Source organism: Delphinapterus leucas, unplaced genomic scaffold (assembly GCF_059928025.1).
Source record: "Delphinapterus leucas isolate spDelLeu-1000000601 "Yukka" unplaced genomic scaffold, BTC_Dleu_Yukka2 spDelLeu_asBTCV2_sq25, whole genome shotgun sequence".
Lineage (NCBI taxonomy): Eukaryota > Metazoa > Chordata > Mammalia > Artiodactyla > Monodontidae > Delphinapterus > Delphinapterus leucas.
Genome location: NW_028322234.1, coordinates 17,482,205 through 17,495,506, shown reverse-complemented (window position 1 = coordinate 17,495,506; position 13,302 = coordinate 17,482,205).

Sequence of the window (13,302 nt, the reverse complement as noted above, 5' to 3'; positions counted from 1 at the left end):
AGGCCGGTCATGGATGGAGATGGGTGAGGGATGGGCAGTTTCCAGAGCACCCCAGCCGCACCCAGTTTCTCGTTCTGTTCTGAGTGAAATGAGACACTCTGCTTTTATCCGTTGATCCGATAAACTTGTATTGAACACCTACTGTATGCAGGTCCTATTCTGGGTACTGGGGACCCAGCAGTGGCCCTAACACCTGTCTTCAGGTGGCCCAGGGAGTGCGGGAGGTGACTGTCATTAAACCACATGGTGGTTCCGCAACGCGGAGCTCCTGCAGGCCGTGCGGGCCAACCAGGACCGGAGGGTGCGCGAGTTCTGGCACGTGTTGGCTATCTGCCACACGGTGATGGTGCAGGAGAAGAACGAACAGTGAGCCTGCCCCCAGGCTGCCTCTGCCCTGGGCTCCTGACTCTCCCGCCCAACTCCCGGGGCCCTCTCAGCCGGCTTAGAGGGTGCGCAGGCCCCTGGCCCGAGCCCCAACCTCTTCCGCAGAGGGTGTCCAGGCCTGTCATCGCACGGGGAGGAGGAGGTCATGGAGATTGGGAGCCAAGATTAGAGGTGGTGCCGGCGCAAGAGACTGTCATCCCGCAAATACCTGACGGGCACCTCCTGTGTCCGTTTCCTCCCCGTGCTAAGGCCGCACAGATGGGTGGGTGGTGGGTCCCTGACTGAGGGCAGGCTCTCAGCCCCCTCCCCCTCCTCCACCCCACCCCCCTCCCGGCCCAGACCAGCTGTCATACCAGGCAGCTTCCCCAGACGAGGAGGTGCTGGTCATGGCGGCTCGGAATTTTGGCTACGTGTTCCTGGTGCACACACAGGACAGCGTCACTGTGATGGATCTGGGAGAGGAGTGGGTGTACCAGGTCCTGGCCATGATGGACTTCAACAGCGTGTGCAAGCGGATGTCGGTGCTGGGTGAGCCCCTGTGGCTCCAGGTGGGGTGGGGGCAGGTGGGGAGGGGAGCGTGTGTGGGCAGCCAGGCCTCTTCCTCCACAGTCCGCAACCCCGAGGGCTCCATCTACCTCTACACCAAAAGGGCTGACATGATCATCTATGAGCGCCTGCAGAAGAAAGGCCTGATGGAGTGGACCATGGAAGAGGCCTTGGCCGTGAGTCCCTGTGGGAAGGGAGGGTGGAGGGGCAGGTTCAAGGGCACAGGGACAGGAGGAGAAGGGCAGGAGAGGAGAGTGTGCAGAGAAATGGCCTCAGGTACCCAGGGCGGCCATGTACAGTTGATCAGGTTGTGCACTGTTCTGCCCAGCACACACACACACACACACACACACACACACACACACACACACACACACGCTTGAGAGGGACCCAAACTCCAAGCTGCACCTGCCCAAAGGGAATACCTTTTTCTCAGTCACGCAAGGACACCCTGTGGTTGGGATTTTGTTCTGGTTGCTACCCCCCTATCCCAGCCAGGCCTAGTTTCCAGGACATGCTTAGCCCTCTCTGCCCCAAAACTTTTGTCTCCGTGGGTGAAGCCCAAACGCCTTGGCCCAACTTTCCAGGCTGTCTTTCTGTGTTCTGCTGTCCTGTCTATCCTGGTCCCTCCTTGACCTCGAGGGGTTCCCCAGAACCCCAATTTCTGGCTTGCAGTTTCCTCCATGCTCAGGTGTTGCCTCAGGACCTTTGCACACGCTATTCCCTCTGCTAGGAATGCCTTCCTCCACTCTGGCGCTCAGTCACCATCCTTTGGTCCTCAAGGCTCAGCCATAGGTCCCCACCTCCAGGGAGCTGTTCCTGCCCCGACTCTGACATGGGGCTGTCCTGCCGTGCTGGCCCAGCCCTGACCCTGCAGGTCCCCAGCCTCACCCAGCACAGGGGCCAGTGGGGCTGTTTGGGGAAAGAAATATCCTGTGTCCCTCCACACGGGGGCCTCCCAGACTGCCCTGTTCTACCTCTGCTGGGAAGCAGGTGGGCGGTGGGGAGCAGGCAGCTGGTCTGTGACCCACAACTGAGGAAGTGCAGTCAGAACCATGACTCAGAGCCCAGGAGCTCGGCAAGACGGCTTGGCTTAACCACCTATGGAGTGGATGGGGAAACCGAGGCACGAGAGGAGCACAGGCCTGTCTGGAGCTCCTGACCTGTCCAAGCTCAGCCGCTCAAGCCCACCTCCAGTCAGGAACAGAAGCAAGACCCCGGGCAACAGGCGAAAAGCCTGGGGGAGGGTTGGGGCGTAGGAGGGAAGGAAGGAGCCACGATGGGCCCCCCTGGGGCGAGCGAGCTCTGGGTCTTCCCCGGGGTCTGGAGACAAGGTCCCCAGGATCCTTACAGTTCCACCCAGAGGCCTCAGCTCCTTGAAAAATGAGGCAGAGGGAGGGGTCTGGGGCTGGGGGAGCCCTGACAGCGGAGGGTTCTGGCAGGGCTGCACCGAGTGTCTTGCGGAATAGTTAGAATTTGCCTGTGAGGTCTGGGGGCAAAACAGAGCTGGGCATCAGGGTGGGGGCGAGGGGCGGGCTGAGACACAGCGGGTGTGGAGCAGGGCGGCATGTGGTCCCAGCTCCCCCTGCCCGGGAAGACAGACTGCGGGTGGCGGGTAGGTTGGGTGACCCCAGGCAGAGGGAGAGGGCTGGAGGGGTGCCCGGGTGAGGGGGCAGGGGTTGGCGGGGGTGCCAGCACCGCCTGCCCACCCGGGGCCCAGCCCTTCGCCGAGCAGACCCTGCGGACGCTGTGCATGGCCTGCAAGGAGGTGGACGAAGACATGTACGAAGAGTAGCGCCAGTGGCACCAGGAAGCCAGCATCCTGCTGCAGAACCGTGCCCATGCCCTGCATCCGCTGTACGAGGAGATGGAGCAGGACCTCCAGGTGGGTGGAGCTCAGGGGGAGGGGCGCCCGCACCCCAGCTCCAGCCCCTCAGCCCCACCAGGGAGCTGGCTCCCTGCTCAGGCTGTCCCCACGCCCACCCCCAGCTGCTGGGAGCCACAGCCATCGAGGACAGGCTCCAGGACGGTGTCCTGGACACCATCAAGTGTCTCAAGCAGGGGAACATCAAAGTGTGGGTTCCCACAGGGGACAAGCAAGGTGGGTCCCAGGGTGGCCACCCCCAACGTGGGGAGAAGGGAGGCTCGGGGAGAGCTCACCCCTGCCTGGGCACCACCGTTGGCCCATCCCTCTTTTTTTTTTTAAGATTTATTTTTGATGTGGACCATTCTTAAAGTCTTTATTGAACTTGTTACAATATTGCTTCTGTTTTATATGTTGGTTTTTTGGCCACAAGGCATGTGGGATCTTAGCTCCCAGACCAGGGATCAAACCTGCACTCCCTGCATTGGAAGGCGAAGTCTTAACCACTGGACCGCCAGGGAAGTCCTGGCCTATCCCTCTTGTCTGAGTTCAGCATTGCCCTCCACCTTGTCCCTGGGAAGGGAGGACTGGGAACAATGGACTGGGGTCCCCTGGGCGCCTCCCTCGGGCGGGCCGGTGCCATGCTCAGCGTCTCCTTGGGGTTTGGCCCCCTGGCAGCACCATGCAGTGGGGCCCTCATTACCCCTGCCTCATAGATGACCCAGCGGGGCTCAGAGAGCATGGGCACCTGCCACGGTTGCTCAGCCACCCAGGAGCCAAGCTGGAATGGAACCTCAGGTCTTGTGGCCGTGGAGCCATGACTCCACTCCACTGAGGCTTCTCCGGGGCCCCACTGGGCATGGGTGCCTGCAGGGCTGCATTAGAACTTCTGCGGGCAGGAGGCACGTACACACAAAATATTTAGAATGACGTTTAACAGCTGTGCTGGAATAAAGACAAACATCCAGGCTGCATTTTTATATTCATTTTTTTCCCTCTTCTTTATTTTTTTTAAACAAATTAATTCATTTTTGTGGGTTCCTGGAAGTGCCTTGGGGCCCTAAGCACGATATGTCTAACGATCCCTTGGCCCTGGCCTCAGACCCACCTCGCACCGGCAGCCCAGATCCAGCCAGGCGAGTGGAATGCAGCCCCTCTGCTCAGAGCTGCAGCCAAAGTCTCAGGGCTGACTCTCATTGGCTGGCCTGGTCACATGCCCTCCTCCAAACCAATTGCTGTGGCCAGGGAGAGGGGCATGCTGCTGTGATGGGCAGAGTGGGCATGGCCGCCAGGCAGAGGGCCGTGGAGGGGCTGAGCTGGGCTGGTTTGCAGAGACAGCAGTGAACATCGGCTTTGCCTGCCAGCTGCTCTCGGAAAACATGATCATTCTGGAGGAGAAGGAGATTGTGTAAGACGTGGGGGTTGGGTGGTTGGGTGCATGAGCCTGTGTTGGGGGGGTCAGGGTTGGGGCAGGGCACCACCCATGGCCCAGGCATGGCTCTGGGGTCTGCAGAATGCCCTCAGCCTCTGCCTGGTGGGGCTCCCAGAGGGGGAAACCAAGGCACAGCTGGGGAGTGGGTGCACGGAAGCCTGTGCAGCTGGTGTGGCTGAGCCCCTGCTGGACCCCTGCAGGCGGATCCTGGAGGTCTACTGGGAGAGCAACAATAGCCTGCAGGGTGGCAAGAAGGGCCACCTGAACAAACAGCTCCCCCTGCAGGTCAAAATGGCCTTGGTCATTAACGGGGAGTTCCTGGTCAGTGTCAGCTCAGGGTGGGCAGCGGGGCCCTGGTATCTGGGAGGGGGCTGGGGACGGCCTCCACCAAAAGGCCCCCAGATGTGGTGTTGGACCAGCCAAGGCGAAGGGCCTGAAGCGTCACACCGAGAGATGGTTCTCAGCAGGGCGAGAGCAAGGGAAGCACGCAGTCAGGTCCAGCCGGGAGGAGGGCCCAGTCAGGGCGTTCCTGGAGGGCAGCGGTGCAGCTGAGTGACGCGCCCCTTGTCCCCCGCGGGCCAGGACCAGCTGCTGCTGTCCCTGCGCACGGAGCCCCGGGCCCTGGTCCATAACGTGAGCTTGGAAGAGGAGGAGCCCTGGCAGGAGCCCAGAGAGGAGAGCGCGGACTTCCTGCAGGCCAGACGCCTGTCCCTGGTGTGGCGGGTCGTGGGTGGTGGGCAGCAGCGCGCGGGGAGGCCGGCGGCCGGCAGCAGGCGGGGGTGGTAACTGAGGGGCCCGGGGCCGACAGGCTGCGTGTGCCCCTGCAGCTGCGGACATCGGCATGGGGCTGGCGGGTCAGGAGAGCGTGCAGGCGGTGCAGAACAGCGACTATGTGCTGGCCCAGTTCTGCTTCCTGCGGCGGCTGCTGCTGGTGCATGGCCGTTGGTCCTACACGCGCGTCTGCGAGTTCCTGCGCTACTTTATCTACAAGACGCTGGCCAGCATCATGGTCCAGATCTGGTTCGCTTTCTACAGCGGCTTCACTGCCCAGGTGCGCTGGAGGGAACTCCCCTCTTGGGGCAGGGGGGCTGGGGGCGGGGGTTGGGCTCTGGGATTGCCGTGTCCTTCCCGTAGCCTCCAGGAAGGCAGCAGGCAGGCTCACACTCGGGTCATCACGGGGCAGAATTGCCTGAAGTCACAGAGCAGCACAGACCTGTATTTGGCTGCATTCATAGAGGTGGAGATTCCAGATGAAGGGAAGGGATGGTTCCACGCCCAGCTCAGAGCCAAGCATTTTCAGGGATATTTGGCAAATCTGAGCTTTGGAGCAAGGGCAGGACAGGTGCTCCAAATATACATCCTTTAAGGGGAGACAATGAGAGCTTGAACTTGAGAGAAGATAAGACTACGGGGGCTGGTTTCCGAACTTCAAGACTCTTGACAGTATCATGGTGAATACTAGCTGTGCTCTCCAGAGCGTTAGAGGAGTTGTAGGGCAGTAGGGCAGTGATGTCCCCTGTGTGTAAGGAAATAGTCTGAAGATAGACTACAGTGAGAGGGAATGAGCTCCCCATCACTAATGCCAAGGTATTTGAGAGAGAGCTTTACAGCAGCAACCCTCATAAATAAATATATATATATATGTATATATATATATATATATATATATATTTTTTTTTTTTTTTTTTTTTTTGCGGTATGCGGGCCTCTCCCTGCTGTGGCATCTCCCGTTGCGGAGCACAGGCTCCGGACGCGCAGGCTCAGCAGCCATGGCTCACGGGCCCAGCTGCTCCGCGGCATGTGGGATCTTCCCAGACCGGGACACGAACCGTGTCCCCTGCATCAGCAGGCGGACTCTCAACCACTGCGCCACCAGGGAAGCCCCACAAATATATATTTTTGTTTTACTTTTTATTTCTAGGTATTTTCTTCTTTTAGATGCTGCTATAAATGGAATTGTTTCTTTAATTCACTTTTGAGATTGCTTATTGCTGGTATATAGAAACAGTTTTTTGTGTGTGTTGATCTGTGTGCCCTTCAGCTTTGTTGAATTTGTTTATTGGCTCTAGTAGCTTTCCTGTGAATCCTTTGGGATTTTCTGCATATAGATCCTGTCCTCTGCAAATAGAGATAGTTTTACCTCTCCCTTTCCAATTTGGATACTTTTTATTTCTTTTTCCTGCCTAATTGCTCTGGCTAGGACTTCCAGTGCAATGTTGAATTGCCATGGTGAAAGCAGGCACCTTTGTCTTGTTCCTGATCTTAGAGGGGACAGTGTCCAGTCTTTCTGTATTTGTTAATTGGAATTCTTCCATGGGAAGAACTGTTCCTTCTCCCCTATTTATTTATTCAATTATTTATTTCTAACAGTGTGGACTCATGGGTGTTTATTTTATTCTATGCTTTGTTGCTCAAGTTGTCCCCGATTTGCCCCTTTGCCACGTGCCTGCTCTTCTCTGAGTACATCCTCACTTCCTGGTGCTACAAGAGGTTCCAGGCCCATTTTGTCTTTTCCGTGCCCCAAGCCTGGAATGAGCCATTCCCATATGGAGCCCTGGTTCTCTTCACCAGAGAATGGTAGTTAGACACCAAGATCCAAGTGCTTAGTGTGGTCATTTTGCTACTGGGATGCCATTATCCTCTCGGTAGACAGAGCTAGGAAATGCACACATATTAACCCATGTTTAGATGCAAATCTATATCTCTATCGACACCTATCCATCTATCTATTTTTGTGTATGTGAGTTCACACTGATACCTCTGCTTCCTGACCCACAGAACAAGGCTCAGCTTAGCCTTTTCCGTTTACTGCTTTGTGACTCTTAACTCCGATGGTGAGAAACTTGATTCTGGTAAAAAAAGTTTGATCGTTACTTATTTGCTCAATCCCACAATGCACATAAAGTGGTTTTTGGAACTGAAACTGATATTCTTTTAACTAGTCTGGATTCATGCATTCGGGAAGGGAGCTGGGCTATTTGTCTCTGAGGTCTCTTCCAACTCTCCTACCCATCAGTGATTTCCTAAATCGAAAACGATCTAAAAACACACTCTCTAGCCGTTTTCCCTCCTGTAGCTTTTTATTGAAGTCATCCACTTAGAACAGGCTCAAAGGTGCTGCTTTAAAAGAATTAGACCAGGGCTTCCCTGGTGGCACAGTGGTTGAGAGTCCGCCTGCTGATGCAAGGGACGCTGGTTCATGCCCCGGTCCAGGAAGATCCCACGTGCCGCGGAGCGGCTGGGCCCGTGAGCCATGGCCACTGAGCCTGCGCGTCTGGAGCCTGTGCTCTGCAACGGGAGAGGCCACAACAGTGAGAGGCCTGCGTACCGAAAAAAAAAAAAAAAAAGGACAAATACTGTCTGATCCCACTCACAGGGTGTCCCTGGGGGAGTCACATCCATAGAGACAGGAAGTAGATGGTGGCGGCCAGGGGCTGGGGGAGGGGGTGGGGAGTCAGTGTTTCTTGGGGACAGAGTTTCAGTTTGGGAAGATGAGAAAGTTCTGGAGATGATGGTGGGGATGGTTGCACGACAGTGTGAAAGTACTTAATGCCACTGAGCTGTGCACTTAAAAATGGTTGAAATGGTACATTTTATGTTATGTGTATTTTACCACAGTGAAAAAAGGTGAGGGAGAGGACTCACTGGCTCATAGAATCAGAATCTAGAAGGATGGGTCGCAGCTGGGCTGGGCCCCAGAATTGACTGGAATGGTGGACTAGGACATGGCCACAAACCTGCCACCTTCACCCACACAGGCTGGACATTGGGCTGCCCCAGACTCTGATTGGCTGATCCAAAGTCAGGTCCTAGGGAAGGAATCTGATTGGCTGGCCCAAAGTCACGTCCCATGGGACTTCCCTGGGGGTACAGTGGTTAGAACTCTGCACTTCCATGGCAAGGGGCACAGGTTCGATCCCTAGTTGGTGAACTAGGATCCCACATGCTGCACGGTGTGGCCAAAGAAAAAGAGAAAAAAGTCAGGTCCCATGGAGGACTCCAGTTGGGTCAACTTGGGTAGGAAAGAGCCTGGCCAATCCATGGTGGCAAAGGGCTCTGATTGGCCCCCACTGGAGGGGCAGGTGACCCGAAAGCAGTCAACATGGCTTAGGAGCCTGCTGACTCCTGCTTTCCCCTTTGCTCTGTAGAAGGAGGAGGAGATCATCACCGTGGAGCCCATACCTCATGTCCTCCGGGAGGCACGGACCCGGCACTCCAGCTATGCCTTCTCCCACCGGGAGGGCTATGCGGACCTCATCACACAGGGCACAATTCTGCGGAGGTCACCAGGGGTCAACAGCGACATGCTGGTTGATCACACGAGGCCACCTGATGAACTGCCCTCAAGCATGGAGGAGTCCTCCTGGTACCCCAGGAAGATGTCGTTCCTGGGGAGGAACAGGCGCCAGCACCAGAGGAAGGTGTCCTCTGAGGATGTTCAGCCTGCCTCTGAGGTGAGCTCATCCTTGCCTGTGGATGGGCAGTCCTCTCCTTATCAGGAGAGCCAGCACTCTCTCACCAAAAACCGGCTGTCCGGGTCTCTCCAGGAGAAGTTGCCGAAGAGGCAGGAGAGGTCACTGTCATATGAACCGTGGCCATATACTCCCCAGAGTCTGCCACCAACCAAGGAGACACCACTATCAGCGGAGGAGAGCCAGATGACTTCTGAGAGCCAGATGCTGCCTTCAAGCCAGCTGTCTTTGAAGAGCCAGTCAGCACACTTGCAGGAGAAGACATTCCTCTGGAAGATCCGGAAACTGTCCTGGAAGAACTGGCCATACACCTGGCAAAAGGAGTCCGGGCCCCCCCAAGGAGGGGACGGTGCCAGTTTCCAACTCGAACCTCACTGCTCTGATGGAAACTCCACCACCAACTGCGAGAGGATCATCCACCAGCGAGCAGCCGATGGAGGTGGAGCCCTCACCTGTGGAGAAGCAGCCGTCGCCCGTGGAGTGGCTGCCAGGGCCCAGCGAGGGTCAAACTCCACCTGATCTGGCAGGGCTGCCGCCCTCACCTGAGGAACAGCAGTGACTGCCCAGGCTTAGTAAGTGTTACCCAGCATCGTGAGGCCTTCCCCCAAAGACAGGGGCTCCACCTGCTCTTCTTTCTCTAATAAACCACGGTCTGTCTGACCCCAGGTCTCCTTGAGGCGCTCTCTTCCTATACTTCTTTCTGTGATGTCCCATGAAATAGTTCGTTTCTGGTTTTAAAAATCAAAACACTGACCTCTAGTGGCCTGATGGGGGATTTGCAGGGAAAGCTGGGTTTCTTTGGGTTTCTTTACCCTGGGGCAATGTGGATAAAAGCTTTATTGCTCTCAGAAGGGAGAAAGGTGCTGAGCAGACTCTGCTTACCAGCCCTGGCTTCCTGCCTGCAGCCTGCTGGCCTATCTCAGGGCAGTTTATAAGGTCCAGTCCTGACACCACCCAGCCTTTTTCTCCACTGGGCTGCCCTGGTTTCTTCTCAAACAAACCACCTTACACTTTAGGCTCCAGAAGGCAGTGGTCAGTGACACCTCAGAAGCAGAGCCCAGCAAGATCCGAGGCTCAGGTGGCCCAAAGGCCCTGTGGAGTGTGGAGCCCTGTGGGGGCAGGGGCTCAGGGAGGGCTGAGTTCAGAGCAGAGAGGGGTGGGCTGGGAGAGGCCCGCTTCCACTTTCCCTCGTCCCCTTCCTCCTTCATGGAGGGTGAGCCCCATGCCTCCCACTCCTGCACCAGCCCCTCCCCCCCCACCATTCAGCAAAGGCACAAGCCCAGGTGAGTGACTAGAAAATAATTTATTGGAGGGAAACAAAACAACAAATCCAGCACAGCAATGGTTCACAACGATGATGATATATTTTTTTAAACGTTTAAGCCTGTCGCCTGAGGGTAGGGTGGAGGGGGCCTCTGTTCCCTCTAGCCCTGGGGGTTCGGGGGAGGACTTTGGATGACCCAAATCGTGTGTCCCCTGAAAGCAGCCCTAGTGTCCAGTTGTGATTACACACTCAGGGCCATGTGGCCTCCTGGCCGCCCTCACCCCTGGTGGAGACAATCCTCCCAAAGACCAGCCCTTGGGGGGCCTGCCAGGGATACAGGAGGAGACCAGGGAGCTGATGGGCTGGTGTGGCCGAAACTGCTTTGGGCCAAGAATGTGAGTGTCCCCAGTTCCAGCCGGTGCAGGGGCCCCGGAACACGCCCCACCCCTACCCCCCGCCCTCATTGCAGGTGGGTTGAACCTGCGCCCCCAGGCCCAGCCCTCCAAACTTGGGCCTTCTGTCCTTCAGGGTGTGAGAGACCCCCTTTGGCAACCCAAACCCACCTTACCTGGGGCCTGTCCTGGAAAGTGGGCTCTCCCCTGGTGGGAGCATGGGCCCCGTGGCAGAAGAGTCACAGTCCGGGAGACTGTCCCAGAGCCCCCTTTCATGATTTTTTTGGGGCCCCTTTGTTCTCTGGGTACCAGTGGGGGCTGGGAGGGAGGGCTCCACAGGTGTGCACCCCCTACCTCCCAGGCCAGACAGAAAGGTGAAGGCCAGGCCTGAGGGGGCTGGGGCGTGTGGGTGGAGCCCGGGCAGGTGCCTGCCTTGGGGGGGTTGTCTCAGGAGGGCCCTTCAGATCTGAGGAAGTAGGAGTACACCCCGCCCCCCACCAACTTAGGCGACAAGACTCGAATTGGCTGATTGTCTGTCTCCTCTGAACAAGACACTTGGGAATTCATGCTAACGTGAGACCGACCGACCGGGCGGGGGGCCCGAGGTGGCAGTGACACCCACTGGTGCCCCAGGACCAGGAGCCGGAGGGACTCTGGTGCCAGGAGCTGGAGGCCCCGCCACCGGCCGCCTTCCTTCTGCACCTGAGGCCCGTCCACCCACCGCCGGCTAGACACAGATCCTTGGAAAGCGGGGAAAGTAACACAGAGCAGCGCCGAGGAGCACCGAACAGCACCGACTGGGGCATGAAACACAAGATGCGACACGGAATCCCAGGGCTCCCGCCCCGCGGCCCCGCCCCACCCCCACCCTTCCACCTAGTACATTATCTTCAAGAAAAAGTACATTAGTCATGCATCAAATCAAATTCCATTGCGTCTTTTTTTTCATTTTTCTTCCTTTTTTTTTCTTAAATTACATTTGAACACAGAACACATAGAATAATAAATACTCTTATAAGACATGACTTCAAAAAACAAGAAACAGAACACGCCAGAGAACAAAAAGGTATCCAACGCTCTCTCTCTCCTCTCTTTCCTAAAGGACTCATTGAAATAAGAAATCTGTAAACGCCGCAGGTCCTTCCTCGTGCGCTCCCAGACTCTCTCTCTCGCTCATGCTCCCCCGGCCCTTTGCCTCTGACCACCCAGCTTCCCCTGCCCTGACATTCAACGCGTCTCCCACGGAGCTCACCAAAAGAAATGACATACCATCGTCTGCAAAATTATAATTTAACGGTATAAAGCTTCAAGTCACGTATTCCAAAAACTAGCTAAGGATTTTTTTTTAAATCACATAAACTATACATTAAACATCTTGAGGTATTTCAGAGAAAATTGTCAAAGGCTCGAAGGAGCTGTGCTGGAGGTGTCATTCCCTGTGTGGAGAATGGTCTTTGGTATGTGACAACCAGCTGGGTGTTGGGGCAAGCGGGGCTGGGTGGGGCGTCAGAAGGGAGATGGTGTGTGTGCACGTGTATGCGTGCGTGTGTGCATATGTAATAGGAGGGTGTTTGAAAGGGACGCAGGAGTCAGGGACGCTTCTGTGACCCGTGTCACTGGGGCTTGAGGGGTCCCATCACCAGAAAGGTCCCATGTCCATTCCTAAGTGTCCAACATGGGACAAACCCAGGAGGCCCTGGCCTCTGACGCTTGGGCCTTGAATGCAGGACCAGCAAGTGACTTAACCAGCAGAGAATCCCCATCCCCCAAAAGCAGGTGCTCTCTCAAGTGGGGCCCACGTGTCCGTGGCAGTCTGAGGGAGGGGCCGTGTCCACCCAGACCCAGCTCCCAGCCCCCGGTGTGGTGGGACCAGTGTGTGCACAGGAGTGTATACGTGTGTCTGGGGGGAGGGGTTGTTGCTGAGCGGGAACGGGGACCCTTAGGATTCTGCCCCAACATCCAAAGGTTCTAGAAGCATCACTCAGATCCGGTTGCTTGAAAAGCGGGGAGAATAGCGAGTCGATAAGGACAAGAGAGCATCTCACACACGTCTTTGGTTCAAGAAAAAGGCACTCATCGACCTCACCACCCTCTCCCTCCCTCCCACTCTCTCTCTCTGTCTCTCTCTCTCTGCTCTCTCTGGTGGTGGACAGGTGGTACCTGGGGGGCAGGGCCCAAAGCAGACCCTCGCCCACACCTGGTCCCCAGGCGAGGGAATCCTAGCATCCAGCACAAGTCCTTGGGGGAAATCTTTGGTATCAGGCGTGATTTTTCCAATCACAGACATGAACATTTGAGTGAGGTAGCCTTTACCTGGGGAGGAGGAGGGGCATTTCATTAGAAATGTCTCTTGCATTCTCAAAGGGGAGGGGTGTGGCCACCTCTCTGGGAGGCGGTGGTCAGGGGGTGGGAGGTGGTGGTCAGGGGGTGGGAGGCTGTTTGGTGGGGAGAGGTTCCTTCTAGCCTCCAGCTCTTGAGCCCTGGGCGGGGGAGCAGGCTCTTGGGATCCAGCTGCCGGCCAGTCCTGGAGGTCACCTGGAGAGGGTGAGCAGGGGAGGCTGGGGGGAGGGGGGCATGCTCATCTTCATTTCTGACCCTTCCTTCCCCTTTGTCATTTTTTGTTTTTCTTTTGGCAAAAATCAGAGCAAGCAGATTCCACCTTGTTCATCATCTTCTTTCTCTCTTTGGAGAAAAAGCAGCAGCAGTACCGGTTCACCCCTGCGCCCCTGCAGGCCCAGCGCCGCACCCCCGAGCGCTGGGAGGTGGGGGAAGTTCCGGGGGTTCCGGAGCAGAGGGCGACGCCGCGACCCCAGCGAGCAGAGGTTCAGGTGTGCCCTGCTCTTCCGGGGCCCGTTTCTCCGTGGAATCTGAGTGTTTTCTTCTGTTTCCTGGGGTCTGTCTCTCCCCGCGCGTCATTCATCAAGGTGCCTAGCGGTAAAGTGAACTGG